The sequence below is a fragment of the Jaculus jaculus genome, chromosome 1 (assembly GCF_020740685.1).
Source record: "Jaculus jaculus isolate mJacJac1 chromosome 1, mJacJac1.mat.Y.cur, whole genome shotgun sequence".
NCBI lineage: Eukaryota > Metazoa > Chordata > Mammalia > Rodentia > Dipodidae > Jaculus > Jaculus jaculus.
This window is the reverse complement of record NC_059102.1, coordinates 8,162,131-8,177,487: the sequence shown is the minus strand read 5'-3', so window position 1 is coordinate 8,177,487 and position 15,357 is coordinate 8,162,131.

Below are 15,357 nucleotides of genomic sequence, written 5' to 3'. Positions count from 1 at the left end.
CACCTACAACTTACTTATTAAGACAAAGTCTCCTACTCAAACCAAGAGCTCGCTGATTTGGCTAGTCCAGCTAGCTGGCATGCCTTGGGGTCCCCTGTCCCAACCTTCAAGCACTAGGGTTACAGGTGGGCCTCCACATGCCACCTGGCATTTATGTGGGCATTGCAGATCTGAACTCGGGTCCTTGTGCTTGCACAGTCAGTACTTTCCTCACTGAGCCATCTCTTCACCCCTGAAAACTTGTTTGTTTGTTTGTTTTTATGGCTTCACGGACAAAGCACTTGTGGCCCATGTATGAGCACTTGAGCTCAGATCCCCAGAAAGTCAGATGTTGCAGTGGCTGTCTTTGATCCCAGAGCACTTGCGATGGGATGGGAGGCGGAGATAGGCGAATCAGCCAGAAGCTCCCAGGACGAGCCTGGCAAACACAGCAGGGCCTCAAACAAGGTAGATGGTGACCACCACACCAGAAAGTTGTCCTCCAACCTCCACGCTAAGCGCTGTGGTATATGCACCTACATTCTCTCTCACACACACAAGACAAAATAAAAAGTTTTAACAGAACAGAGTGGGGAAGTAACCAGTAATAATAGCTAACTGTCTCCCAAGTATCTGCCGTGTCCCAGGCCCTGTGGCATTCTGCAGGTGGCACGTGACCTACGGGAAGGGAGAGGCTATGGGAGGCTGGGACGGTCACTGAGTGCGTGTTTCGTGCCAGGCACTGGGCTTGATGCTTTGTCATCTTCCAGGAAAAAAATAAGTGTGGCTGGGCATGGTGACACACACCTTTACTCCCAGCACTCGGGAGGCAGAGGTAGGAGGATCGCCATGAGTTCGAGGCCACCCTGAGACTACAGAGTGAATCCCAGGTCAGCCTAGAGTGAAACCCTACTTTGAAAAAACAAAAATAATAATAATAATAAGTGTGACCTCCATTCACAAATAGGGAAGCTGAGGTTAGGAGACAATATTGAGGCCCCAAAGTCACATGATCTATACCCAAAGTCTCAGCTGCTGAGCCCTGGGGCTCTGGGCCCTGGAGCTCCAAACTAGTACCGAGAAAATGGGAGGAGCTGTCCGCCAGACGCGCCGTTTGCGGTCCCGTGTCACGACTGCATTGCCATCGGTCGTCCAGGCCAGCACCAAGCACAAGCATGTGGTCTGTGGAAATCAACCCTGGCCCAGGCTATCCAAGTTCTCTTTAAGTTACATTTTAAGAAAATAATTTCTACTAAAAAAAAAAAACCCTCAAGTTCTGAGAAACCTGTTCCCTCATCTTTCTCAGAGAACTGGAGGCAACAACTTTAAATTACCCAGCAAATTAGTTCATTCTAATGTCAAAATGTGTGGGGGAGGGGCCTGAGGTGTGAGAGAGAAATAAATGTAATTGCTTCTTTTTCAAAATCGCATATTACTTTGTTCATCATGAAATAATGAAGCATTATTTGATCCCATTATGAAGTAAATGAGACGGAGTTAGCAGCGCATCAGCATTCAGGCAGTAACACAACACGGGAATGTTGATCCCAGTGACATTTAAACAGAGCAGCTCCATTTCTCTTGGCAGTGAACTTGTAGGTGTTTTCATTGTGAAAATATATCTCATAATACGTACAAATATGGTTCTATTGAATTCACTGCTGTGGAGCACTCACACTCGACCCTTCCTGGATGCTTGGTATTTGAATAGGGTTTTACTTCTTGGAAACCAACGGCTAAGCTGGACACGGTGGCACACGCCTTTGATCCCAGCACTCGGGAGGCAGAGGCAGAAGGATCGCGAAGAGTTCGAGGCCACCCGGGGAGTACATAGTGAATTCCAGGTCAGCCTGGACCACAGTGACACACTACCTAGAAAAAAAATTTTAAAAAAACAATGGCTATGTGTGGGCAGTGATTGATTTAACACAAAACCCTTGCAAACGTTTTTAAGTCTATATTAGACTAGGGTTAAGTTCACAAACCCTGTTCTAGCGTATACATCTGCCCTCTGTATCATGCATCTGTAAGAACTAGGAAACAGGGAACCCCAGATAATATTTTAAGTGGCTGGCCACACATTTAACCACTGAGCATTGTCCCAGAAGATCTTGATTCAGTATCATTTACTAGATACCTCCTCTACTGGGCATGAAAGCCTTTGGGGTGCTTATGTTTGCAGAATCCTTTTCCTGGCATATCATTATCTATTTTCCTCCAGGTACCAAGACTTCGTAACGTGACCCCAAAACGTAATGGTGCCAAACAACCATTAACAGAGTGAGGAATTATGACAAGAGATCGTTGATCAGAGGCCTCAGGGAAAAGACTCAGAGGCTGGGCTATTCACTCAGGCCACAGTTGAAGCTAGGGCCTCAGTTTCTCTCAGGATCTGTGGGCTCTTCCTGTGGGTTGGTTTGGGCTGAATTTCCTGAGAGAAGCAAGGACAGAAATGCCAGACAGAAGCTAGATCGATCCACGCTCTGAGCTTGTCACACATCACACACATTGATACATGTATTAAAGTGTCACACTATTCTCTACAGATAGGTATCATAATTCAATGTGTTAATTAAAAGAAGACAATGAATTACAAAGCTGTTCAGGGCTGGAGAGATGGCTGAGCGGTTAAGCACTTGCCTATGAAGCCTAAGGACCCCGGTTTGGGGCTTCATTCCCCAGGTTCCACATTAGCCAGATGCACAAGGGGGTGCATGCGTCTGGAATTCCTTTGCAGCAAGCACTAGACTGAAACTACCTATGAGCTTCAAAGGCCCAACCCTTGTGATCTACGTCCAACGGTCAGACCCCATCTCCTGAGGACACATAGCCTTCAAAATGAGGCTACAAAGTAGGGACAGAGTTCCCAAAACTATGAACCCGTAGAAGATAGCCTAGGTCCAAAACATAACACCCACTTAGCCACAAAAAAAGAGTTAGATTTGATCATTTCTACAAGATCAGGCTGGTCATAAAAGGCCAATACTCACTGAATACAGGAGCGAACCACCCAAGGGCATGGGTATAGAGGGCATGGTCACTAGGGTCACACTGCAGAGTAACTGGCAGACATGGCAATAATGAGCAAGTATCTGCTTGTGGGCATGGCACTCAGACCTAAGATACTGTCCGGCTGTAAGCCGGTGTGCAGTGCTGAAGGCTCCATCCCTCTGTAGGAAAATAAACAAGGGAGAAGTGTCGTCCTAGAGAGCAAGCTAGATCTTCTAGGCAAGCGAGGCAACAGGAGGAGGGAGAAACGAAAGCCGCACAGCAGACACGTTTGTCCCCTGACAGTGTGGGCTGGGCTGGGCTGGGTAGAATGTTTCTAGCTGCTTCTTTATAGGATGGCCATGTGATCCTTGAGCCCGTGTCTCCCAGGCCATGTTCTTACTAGAGGGGAGAATTACATGCATAGCCGTCTGCCTCTCTCTTTACTTCACCTCTACAGAGAGAAACTTTTGTAAACGTTGTTAATTATCTGGAAGAATCCAGTACTGAAAAGACCTAATGAAGGACTCATTTGCATTCATGTCAGCAACTTTGAACGTCTGAAGGAGTCGTTCTGCAGATGAAAGCTGAGGAGTCCCTCCTGGTCCACAGTGAATGTCTCACGTCTTAGCTGGTTCGCTTAATGTCGGGAGCCTGGAACGATACCTTTGTTCTCAGTAATAGTGTGTGTTAACCATTATTAACTAATTGCTTCATTTATTGATTTTTAAAAACGTTTTGTTGTAAAACCAACATGACCACAGAAAATAGAAAAGACAAAAGCCTGCCTGGCACCGTGGATCTGAGAGCTCTTGCCGGACCCCGGCTGCCTTTCCCACATGCACATGACCTTTGAGTTGTAGACACACTGTAATTTGTCTCCTGCTTCTCTGCACTTAACATTATCTGATGCTTTTATATGAGCAGTGAAATTTGATCCGAGGTGCTCCTTTCACAATGTTTTGAAAGACCATTGTTGGAGGATTTGGTGAGTCCTTTCTGAGCCCCATTGACTGAAGGGAATCCGGAAATTAAACTTTTTATTTATTGGTCTTTGACTTTGTGGTAAGTGGACACAGCTCTGCCCTGTCCAACTGCAGCATAAAAGTAGACAGGAGGGGCTGGGGACAGAGTATGACAAAGGTGCGCCAAGGAGTCATCAGGCACTTCTGGGGGCGCAGCAGCATTTATTGAGCCCTTAGTGCCCCCTTCCCCCACTTCAGATTCAAGTCTGTTACCCTGTGTTATTTTGTTTGTTCAAAATGTTTTAAAGAACAATGAACTGATCTTGACATAGTCATTTAAGGGAAAGGCCAAAATAAGTTTGCGACATGTGGGATTTAAACAGCAACGGCTCTCCCTCCGAGTGTGACTGACTTGTGCTCTTGGGGACTTCAACTAGAGAAAGTATGACTTATTCTGAGAGCCAGGGGAAGCCACATGTGTGGAGTCCATCTTTGGAGTGGTGATGGTGTGGGGCGCTGACCTCGCTGGCCTCTGCCTACCCTGTGGCGCCCTGGGCAGAGCTTGTTGCTGACTCCAGCACTGTGGTCTCCCAGTGTTTCTGGGGAGGCAGCGTGAGAGACCTTGGGCATTTTCCCTTGTGAACCACATCTCTTTGTGTGCTCAGTCCAGGGTGACAGTGTGATCTCCTCTACCTGTGATCACAGCTATTAAAGAAACAACTGATGGGAATCTATCTCCAGGGAAACATGGGAGCGCCCATCCCACAAACACAGCCTGGGTGAAAAGCTGTCATCTTAAAGATGTCTCTGCTTCCCTGTGCAGCTTCGGCGAGCCAGGTGACCACTACTGCTTGCTGGACCAGATCGTGTCCATTTTGTTAAGCACTGGACTATTAAAAATGTACAGGTCTGCAGACTCTGGTTTAGGGTTGGCTATTCTGAAAACACTTGCTTGTTCATGGGTGCAGAGAGTTGTTCCTTAGGTCTGAGAGAGTGCTTCGCTCCATGACAAGTTACTGGCGAACGGTCGCAGGGTGAGCCCTTCTCCACATACCTGATGCCTGGGAGGAAAATGGCAGCTGGCATATACAAGAGCCATGCTTGGGGCTGAGAGGTTCGGGGAGGAGGTCGCCAGGCTGGGTAGAATGATGACCAAGTGTTGCAGTCCGGTTCGCATTGCTGTTAGAAATCACCCAACCAAGAGCAGCTTCTGGGAAAAAGAGATTTATTTTGGCTTACAGGCTCAAGGGGAAGCTCCATGATGGCAGGGGAAAACGATGGCATGAGCAGAGGGTGGACATCACCCTCTGGCCAACATAAGGTGGAACACAGCAACAGGAGGGTGTGCCAAACACTGGCATGGGGAAACTGGCTATAAAGCCCATAAGCCCACCACCAACAATACACTCCCTCCAGGAGGCATTAATTCCCAAATATCCATCAGCTGGGAACCTAGCATTCAGAACACCTAAGTTTATGGGGGACACCTGACTCAAACCACCACATTCCGCCCCTGGCCCCCATAAACTGATATCCATACATGATGTAAAATACAATGCATTCAGTCTGACTTTAAAAGTCCCCATAGTTTTTATCAATTCCAATGATGTTCATACATCCCCATAGTTCAAGATCTTTTAACTGAGCCATAATACCAAAATATAATCTCAAAAAACCCATAATGGCACAGAATAAATATTCACACTGCAAAAGATAGCATTGGGCAAAGCAAGAAACATTCAACCAATACAAAATTTAAAACAACCAGGGCAAACATCAAACTCTGTAGCTTCAAGTCCAGCAATTCTAGCCAGTGACAAATCTTCAAGTCCGATAATTCTAACCAGCAACAAGTCTCTGGCATTCCAATTCCACCCCTCCAGCTAGGCTACTCACAGTCCTGGAAAACTTCATCGGGCCGGCAGCTCCTCGGCAGCCATCTCATGGTCCCGACGTCTCCACTGGGTCTCCACTGCAAGCCACGGTTCATTCTCATGGCCCCATGGGGTATCTATGCAGGCAACCAGCAAACCTGCTTCACACTGCCCATGGCCATTTCCAAAACACAAAACCGTGTTGCAAACTCAATGACCCTCTTTCCTGCATTTCTTATACACCCCAATACCAGGTAAGGTGCCAATTTGTTAATCCAGGGGGGAATAAAGCAGACTTTGAAGAACAGGACACTCCTTGAGCACTCAGGCCCTTTCAAAAGAGTCTACATTCTTCTTGTTGCCCCAGCGCAGGTCAGCTAGCCCAGTCTCAAAGGTTGTCATCTCTCAGTTGCAGCTGAACGGGCAACAGTTCACCCAAAGATTTTTCTTTCTGTGCCATATCCCTCTGCACACACCAGTTCATTTCTATGCAAAGCAACCCTGCACAACTTCTCAGGACATGGGCATAAGAGCAAGCTTCTCACACAAACTGCTAGCCCAGTCCAAGCAAAGCTCTTTCTCACCCTCATAAGCCAAACCTCACAGTCCATAGTTCTTACTGCCTTCAGGTCTTTCAGCTCAGACCAGAATAGTCCATCAGGCTGTACTTACAGCACTGCAAATCATCTCTTAGGCCAAGGTTTCAAATCCTCCCACATTCCTCTTGAAAATCAGCTCCAAAAGGCCAAAGCCACATAGTCAGGTGTCTAGCAGCAACCCCACTCCTGGTACCACTTTACTGTTGCAGTCCGGTTCACATTGCTGTTAGAAATCACCCAACCAAGAGCAGCTTCTGGGAAAAAGAGATTTATTTTGGCTTATAGGCTCAAGGGGAAGCTCCACGATGGCAGGGGAAAACGATGGCATGAGCAGAGGGTGGACATCACCCTCAGGCCAACATAAAGTGGAACACAGCAACAGGAGGGTGTGCCAAACACTGGCATGGGGAAACTGGCTATAAAGCCCATAAGCCCACCCCCAACAATACACTCCCTCCAGGAGGCATTAATTCCCAAATATCCATCAGCTGGGAACCTAGCATTCAGAACACCTAAGTTTATGGGGGACACCTGACTCAAACCACCACACCAAGACTTCCCTTAGCATGGTGGGAAGAGGGGTCAAGGTCACACCTGACCACGGTCGACTAATATGCCTAGGTTCTCCACAAACAAGCAGAATCTACTGTGGGTGGGTACAAATTCAGGACCCGACTTCAGGAAAACGGAACAGAGGAGTCTTGACGAGAAGTGTGCCATCCCATTTGTCCCGTCCATATGGGAAAAGGGTCACAGGGGGCCCACCCTGAAGTCCCACCGGCTGGCCACTAGAACCTTCTAGTAGCTAAATGCCTGTAGGTGGGGCTTTTGATTGCTGCCATCCTGCGTTTTGTGGTGGTAGGGAGGAAAGCCAGGGCTTTGTGCACGCTGGTCAAGTGAGCTGCCACTGAGCTGTCTCCAGTCTGTTCATACATGACGTGAAACCTATACCCCGCATGTAGTACTGTGAGAAATATTTCAAGTGCATTTCTCATGCAATCTCTAATCGCAGCAGGTAGGTAGGTTCATCACACACCACACATACACACACACATTTGGAAGGCCTTGGAAGCTGGAAGCAGCATACTCAAGGTCACAAAGGCAGCAGGCAATGGCTGGATTAACTCTCAGTGATTAACTCTCAACAGGTAAGCTAAAACCAGCTTTCATCGCATTTCCTTGCACAAACCTCCTGGCTTTTTTCTTTTGGCTGTCCCCTTGGGACAGTACCCTAGTACACTGGGCGGCGCTGTGTTGTGGTCTAGGGCCCGTTGTGCCCTGTTCCTCCCACCTCCCACTCAGGTTGGTCCTAGACTTCTTCTGGCAAAACCCTCTCACCCCAGCCGCATCCCAAGAGCCACAAAAACCCTCGTATATCTTCTTGTGTGATAAGAACACTTAACACAGGATCTCTCCCCTTAAATTTTTAAAAAATATTTTATTTATTTATTTACTTGACAGAGAGAAAGAGAAGGAGAGAGAATTGGCATGCCAGGGCTCTAGCCTCTGCAAACAAACTGCAGACGCATACGTCCCCTTGTGCATCTGGCTAACATGGGTCCTGGGGAATCAAACCTGGGTCCTTTGGCTTTGCAGACAAACACCTTAACTGCTAAGCCGTTCCTCCAGCCCATCTCATCTTAAATCTTAAGTGTGAAGTAGATCACCCTTGGAAGTAGGCCCAGCACTGTAGGATGCTTACGTTTGGGCAGTTCAGCAGTATCCATCTTACTTAAATAAAACTTCTAACCTATTGATTAATAACTCTGTTTCTACCTTTCCATGGTCTAGTCTTCGGTTTTGTAAATTGGACTAAATGTGCCTCATATAAGCGGAAGTATCATTCCATCTATGTCTAGCTTACTTAGCATTTGTCCTCAAATTCCACCACGTTGCTGCATATTACAGAGTTTCCTTCTGTATTGTCTGAATACTATCTCACTGTGCATTGGCACCTTTTTAATTTGTCCACCTATTTGATACAGGTGGTGTCTATATCTTGACCAGTATAAGGAACGCTGCAGAGAACATCGTGATGCTGAGGTGAACATGGGGTGCAGGTAGATCTAGAAGATCCCTGAGTTTGATCTCAAGCACCATGCACAATGCCAGGTGTGGTGCTCAAATGCCTGTCATCCAGTGCTTGGGCAGTGGAGACAAGCAGACCCTTTGGGCCGTCTGGGCATCCAGTCTAGCCTACTTGGCCAGTTCTAGACCTCTCTCCAGAGATATAATAAATTAGTATTTTAAGCACAAACTCTTCTACTTGCTGTTCCTGATGAAGCGGTCCACCCTCCTTCTCATATGAACTAGGCCACTGTGTTTGTTACTTTTCTCACTGCTGTGACCAAGTACTTGGCAAAAGCAGCTAAACAGCAGAAGGCTTCATTTTTGTCTCAAGGCTTAAGAAGGGATCCAGTCCTCATGACCAGGGAGGCGAGGTGGCAGGAGCATGAGGCTCCTGGTCACATTGCACCCATAGTCAGGAGTCAGAGAGATGGGAACGCTAGTGTTTCAACCCTTCTCTCCTTTCTGTTCAGTCCGGACTTCAGCCCTGGCACCGTCACATTCAGGGTGGGTGTTCCCTCTTCAATTAAATCTTTCTGGAACCATCCTCATAGACACACCCAGAGATGTGTTTCCATGGTACTTCTAAATCCGGTGAAGTTGACAATGATGATTAACCACCACAGCCATTGTGTCTAGCTGTGTGCTGAAGAGACTACTGTCCCCTGTGACCTGCGGCACCTTGAACGAACCCATTAGAACCCTCCTCACCCACTGCCATAGTCTGGTCCTCCTGCACTGTGCCTAAAACTTGATCCATAAAAGACATAAGGGCCCTATGCTGCCTGCTCTCACCCTAGAGCAAACACTGTAACTTTGTGCTTCTAGCTGAAAAGGGGGAAGACCTCATTCGGTCTGCTGAGTAAACCCACGATCCCTCTCTGCCACACTATTAATTCTTCATTTTACCTACCATTAGGCGTTCAGTAAATAAATAAATGAAGCCAAAATAACTGCTCATATCCATAAGTAATCAAAATGTATTTAGTGCTTTAGTAAGTAGCTTGTTTTTCTAATTTTCCTTTAATTAGCAGAGGAAGAATTAAAATCAATCCCTTATCCAACAAATTAAAAAATAAACTCGGCTTCTCCCTTACACAGATCCAAAGTTGAACATACACAGAAACGCAAGTTTATCATCACCCTGTAATATAATATGTATCCATATTAAACTCATTGCTATGGCATTTATCTTCTCTCCCTGATCACAGCTTAATAAAATTATAATTATGACCTTTCAAAGCATCGCGGCCTGATCCACGCAGACTTTGCATCTTTAGCTTCAAATTGTGGCTCTTGCAAAGGTGGCTACGTGTCGCTGACGGGGCATCTTGTCTGCACGCAGGAAAGGGTGCTAATCATTGTCGCTCAGCTTTGAGCCTCAGAGGCCAGTGCAGGGCTAACCAAAGAGCAAGAGCTCAAAAGCAGTCACTGGGTGATTAAATATGCGAGCATCTGGGCTTAGCGTACAGTAATCATGTTGGTAAGCCTGAGCTGGCTACAGAGCCCATCCTGGAAGGAACAGGGCAGCTGGGAGGGGGAAAGCGAGTGATTCGAGGGGGAGAGGGTGGGGGTTGGGAGGGAGAGCGCATGAGAGTTACAAGGGGGGAAGTCAGCTCACATTCAGCTGGCAAACTGTATTTGCTTTCACCCAAACTATCCTAATTTCTCAAAGTGATACTGAGATTGCTATTTGCCAGCAAACCCAGAGCCTTCTTTGAAAGGTTGAGAAGGTTCCAGATATTGGGTGCTATAAAATATTCTCTTTATGTGGCTCTGTGTGGTGTGTGTGCACACATATGTGTGTATTTGCATGTGGGCACACACATGTGAGTGGGTTTGTGGTACATGCAGGTAGAAGCCAGAAGTTGATATCGGGGATCTTTCTCAATTGCTTTCCACCTTATTTTTTTAATATTTTGTTTTTACTTATTTATTTATTTGACAGAGAAAAAGGGAGAGAGAGAGGGAATGGATGCACCAGGGCATCCATCCACTGCAGACAAACTTGAGACGCATGTGCCTCCTTGTGCATCTGGCTAACGTGGGTCCTGAGGAATCGAGCCTCGAATCGGGGTCCTTAGGCTTCACAGGCAAGCGCTTAACCGCTAAGCCATCTCTCCAGCCCTCCACCTTATTTTTTGAGATAGAGTCTCTCACTCATGCTTGTGCATCAAGCACTTCACCCACTGTGCCATCTCTCCATGCCAGGTACATAGCCCAAGCTGGCCTGGAACTTGCTATACATCCAAGGATGACCTTGAACCCCTGATTCTCCCACTTTCACCTCCCAAATGCTGGGATTACGATCTATACACTGTGCCCAGCTATTACTTTGAAGAACAAAATGGCTTCTCCCACGGGGTTCTGTGGGGACCCCTTGATGCTTCTCTGAAGCTATGATGGTATTGGTTGAGGAGGACTGGGCACTCTACTCCATCCTGATGCCAGTCATGACATCTCAAAGGTTCTTGCCAACAGAACAGTATGTAAGACAGTCCGGTGTGTTTCTTTTTCCCTGCTGAGGTATAGCTGTTCTCCATGGTCAGCACTTGTGGACAGAAATGGCACACACATCGTGGATAATGAACACAGTAAATCTCTCCTTGGCAAACTCGGATTCTACCATGTATCAATGCCAGGAGAGTGAGCCTGCGGGGCCCGGCAGCCCTACCCCTGGTGCTGAAGCTGCCACTGACGCTCCTAGGCGGGCAGAGGTTGGAGGAGAAGGAAAGAGAACACAATTTGAACCCCGATGTCTGAATCACCTGATCTGTGTATTTGCAGATGTTTAATCTTGATTAGGAAACAGAATAAAGCATTCGAGGTTATTTTGGCTACTAGGTAGAAATCACGCACTCCACCTAACAACTTTAACAATTTCACACAGCGTAGTCAAGCACGGTTACAATTGTATTTATTTCATTTATAGCATGAGTCAGGCTCTGCCAGGGGGTGATTTGTTGTTTAATATGGAGGGGCTGTTATTTTGGTATATTGGGAATGCTTGCTTAAGTACTGCGTGTTTAACAAGGAGTTTTCATTTGTTCTGATGGGTGCTTAAAAAAGCAGCGCTCAGCAAAGGACACGGTGAAAAAAGCAAAGAGGCAACCTACAGAATGGGAAAAAATCTTCTCCAGCTATACGTCTGATAGAGGATTAATATCTAGGATATACAAAGAACTCAAAAAGTTAAATAATAAAGAACCAAAAAATGGGCTATGAAGCTAAATAGAGCATTCTCAAAGGAAGAAATACGAATGGCATATAAGCATCTAAAAAATGTTCTACATCACTAGTCATCAGGGAAATGCAGATTAAAACTACATTGAGATTCCATCTCACTCCTGTCAGATTGGCTACCATCATGAAAACAAATGATCATAAATGTTGGCGGGGATGTGGAAAAACAGGAACCCTTCTACACTGCTGGTGGGAATGCAGTCTGGTCCAGCCATTGTGGAAATCAGTGTGGAGGTTCCTAAAACAGCTAAAGATTGATCTACCATATGACCCAGCTATAGCACTCCTAGGCATATATCCTAAGGACTCATCTCATTTCTTTAGAAGTACGTGCTCAACCATGTTTATTGCTGCTCAATTTATAATAGCTGGGAAAGGGAACCAGCCTAGATGTCCCTCAACTGATGAGTGGATAATGAAGATGTGGCACATTTATACAATGGAGTTCTACTCAGCAGTAAAGAAAAATGAAGTTATGAAATTTGCAAAAAAATGGATGGACCTGGAATGGATTATACTAAGTGTGGTAACCCAGGCCCAGAAAGCCAAGCGCCACATTGTTCTCCCTCATATGTGGATCCTAGCTACATATGATTGGGCTTCTGCGTGAGAAGGAAAATACTTAGTAGCAGAGGCCAGTAAGTTAAAAAGGAGATATAAAGGGAAGAGAAAGGAAGGGAGGAGCGTACTTAATAGGTTGATATTGTATATATGTAAGTAGAATGATTGAGATGGGGAGGTAATATGATGGAGAATGGAATTTCAAAGGGGAAAGTGTGGGGGGGGGGAGGGTATTACCATGGGATATTTTTTATAATCATGGAAAATGTTAATAAAAATTGTGAAAAGAAAATAAAACTAAAAATAAAAAAGAAGAAAAAGAAAAAAAAAAGCAGCACTCAGCACCTCACATGTGCAGCACTTCCCCATCCCCAGCCAGCGCCAGGACACAGTGACGACACTGTGCTTTGGGTACGTGTCACCCTGGGGAGAAAGGCAAAGCTAGGAGGGACCACCAAGGGTCAAAACTCACTGTAGAGCTCAGGCCAGTCTTCCCAAAACCCTGGATCCCATCACCGAGCTCCAAACCAAAGACGACAGGCAGTCGCCGAGAGCCCAGAAGAAGAAATTGATTCTGTGTGCTTGTGTTCTGGTTCTTGGGGTGTTACCATAACAGCACAGTCTTCCCTGATCCCGGTAGAACATATGGGAAGTCTATTCTTAGCTCACCACCTCCCCCACTCCAACCATCTCTCCTACCCCCAGTAATCCTAACCCTTTCCTCCTGAGCCTCTGGCAATAGTGATATGTCCCACACTCTGGAGTTGCATTTGGGGAGTGTTTCCAGGATGCCCTCACATCAGCCTCAGAGCAAGGCCACCAGAGCAGAATGGTATTAGCCAAAGGTAGCCCCAAGATCCAAGATACTCTAAATGAGAAAAAGTCAACAAACAAATCTTTACATCAGAGTTATACATGTCCAAATGGATCACACAGGACTGTGCTTTTCTGCCCTAAAATAAGCAGCTTTAAGAGTTTATTCCAAGGATGGGTGTGGTGGCACATGCCTTTAATCTGCTCAGGAGGCAGAGGTAGAAGGATCACCGTGAGTTCAAGTCCACCCTGAGACTACATAGTGAGTTCTAGGTCAGCCTGGGTCAGAGCAAGACCCTACACCTCAGAAACAAAACAAACAAACAAAACTAAACTAAACTAAAAAGCAAACAAAAACAAAAACAAACAAAAAAAAAGTCTATCCCAGGGACTGGAGAGGTTAAAGGCATTTTCTTGCAAAGCCTGATGACCCAGGTTCGATTTCCCCAGTACCCACATAAAGCCTGGAGTTCCTTTGCAGTGGCAAAAGGCCCTGGCATATTCTCTCTCTCTCTCAAATGAATAAAAACATTTTTTTAACTTCTCTAAAAAAAGTTTATTCCAAAGTAGGGAGACAGCTTAGTCAATAAAGTGCTTCCTTGCAAGCACAAAGACCTGAGTTTGATCCCCAAAAAACACATAAAAATACTGGGCAGCGTAACGCTCCTGGACTAAACTACTGCCGCTATCTTTAGTGCGGTTAAGGAGCACTCCGGGGCAGCCGGGACTCACGCCCCTGAGGCATTCTATGGAAGGTCCTTCCTTTCCAGAGACCTGCTACATGACCCTGGGACTACCCAGCTATTATGTCATATCACAGACTTGGCTGAATCCCAGCAAATCTCCTCAGAACTAAGACAGATTGACTCTGAACATGACGACACCAGGGCGCCTTCATTTTGCCCAGGAGACTTTGTTCAAATAAAAACGTTTAAGCAGGGCTCCTCCTTAGAACCTGCCTGGGATGGCCCTTACCCTGTCATTCTGTCTACACCCACAGCTGTCAAGGTGACAGGCGTGGACTCTTGGATTCATCACACCAGGGTCAAAAGGTGGCCTCACAGCGGACTCCCCAGGAACCCGAGACATTTCTGTCTCTCTCTCTTCTCTGCCTCAAATAAATAAAAGTAATTTTTTTAATCCTATGCTTTCTCAAAATATCCCAGTAAGGTTCATTTTCTAGGACAGGTTCCTTCAGACTTGTGCCAGAACGTTATTGCCCTCCAACCATCAGAATGGTTTGCTATTGCATGGGCCCCGGGGCCAAATGTATGCTGGGCAGCCCCTAATGACACCCAGTGGTTATGCGGTACCAACCTGTGGCCCTGGCCACCTCCTGGATGGATTAGAAGATGCATCCTGGGGTTTCCCTGGATGCAAGGGCAATAAGTAAAAACCTTAGCCTGTCCAGCCAACTTACAGGTTTTAAAACACCACTGGGCTAGGAGTGTTTTTCAACGGTATAATCACTTATTGTCAATCTTTCTTCTGTCTCTCGGATTGGAAGCTGTCATCTGGCACACAGAAACTCTCATGAAGCATACCCACAAGGCTTTAAATGACACAAGGTTCAAACGATGAGGAAAGCCATCATGCAGAACTGCATGGCTCTGGACACGCTCCCCGCAGCCCAAGGTGGCACGTGCGTATTGTCAAGGTTGAATGCTGGGTATACATTCCTCTCGTGTCTCGTCTGCTTTACAAAACCTACATGAACAGGTCCAGAGCATGTCAGATGCCACGGGGCCATTCAGTGAGCAGTTCTAGGAGGGGACCTGGAGTTCTTCATGGTGGAAGAAGATCATACCCATTACAATCTTTGTAGCGATTTTGTTACTCTCTGACTCTCTTTATCTTTGCTCTCTTACAGGCAGCTCACCCCCAGGTGGTTAAACAGCAATCTAACTCCATCTATACAGGCCCGTTTGAACACCCTCTGAGAGCGGAGCACTTGCCACTTCTGATGGGGCTACCTACGCACCCTACTTCACAATGCTAAGAAACCTCTATCGCTGAGGTAGGGCCCAACATTTATGTTATTAATGCTTGTAATTTTGCACCAGGCCAAAAAGATCTAAGCACTGTGGTGTCTGACCGATAGGTTTCTCCCTTGGGCCTTCAGAATGGTTCTCCTCTCTGGGAAACACTCTAACGGCCATTTCTCTGTACCCCATCCAGCAGGAAGCAGCTCAAGATAAGTTAACGTGTCTCCTCATGAGCGGGGAAATGCGGGCTCCATTATAGACAGGCTAGGCAGGATTAGGACAG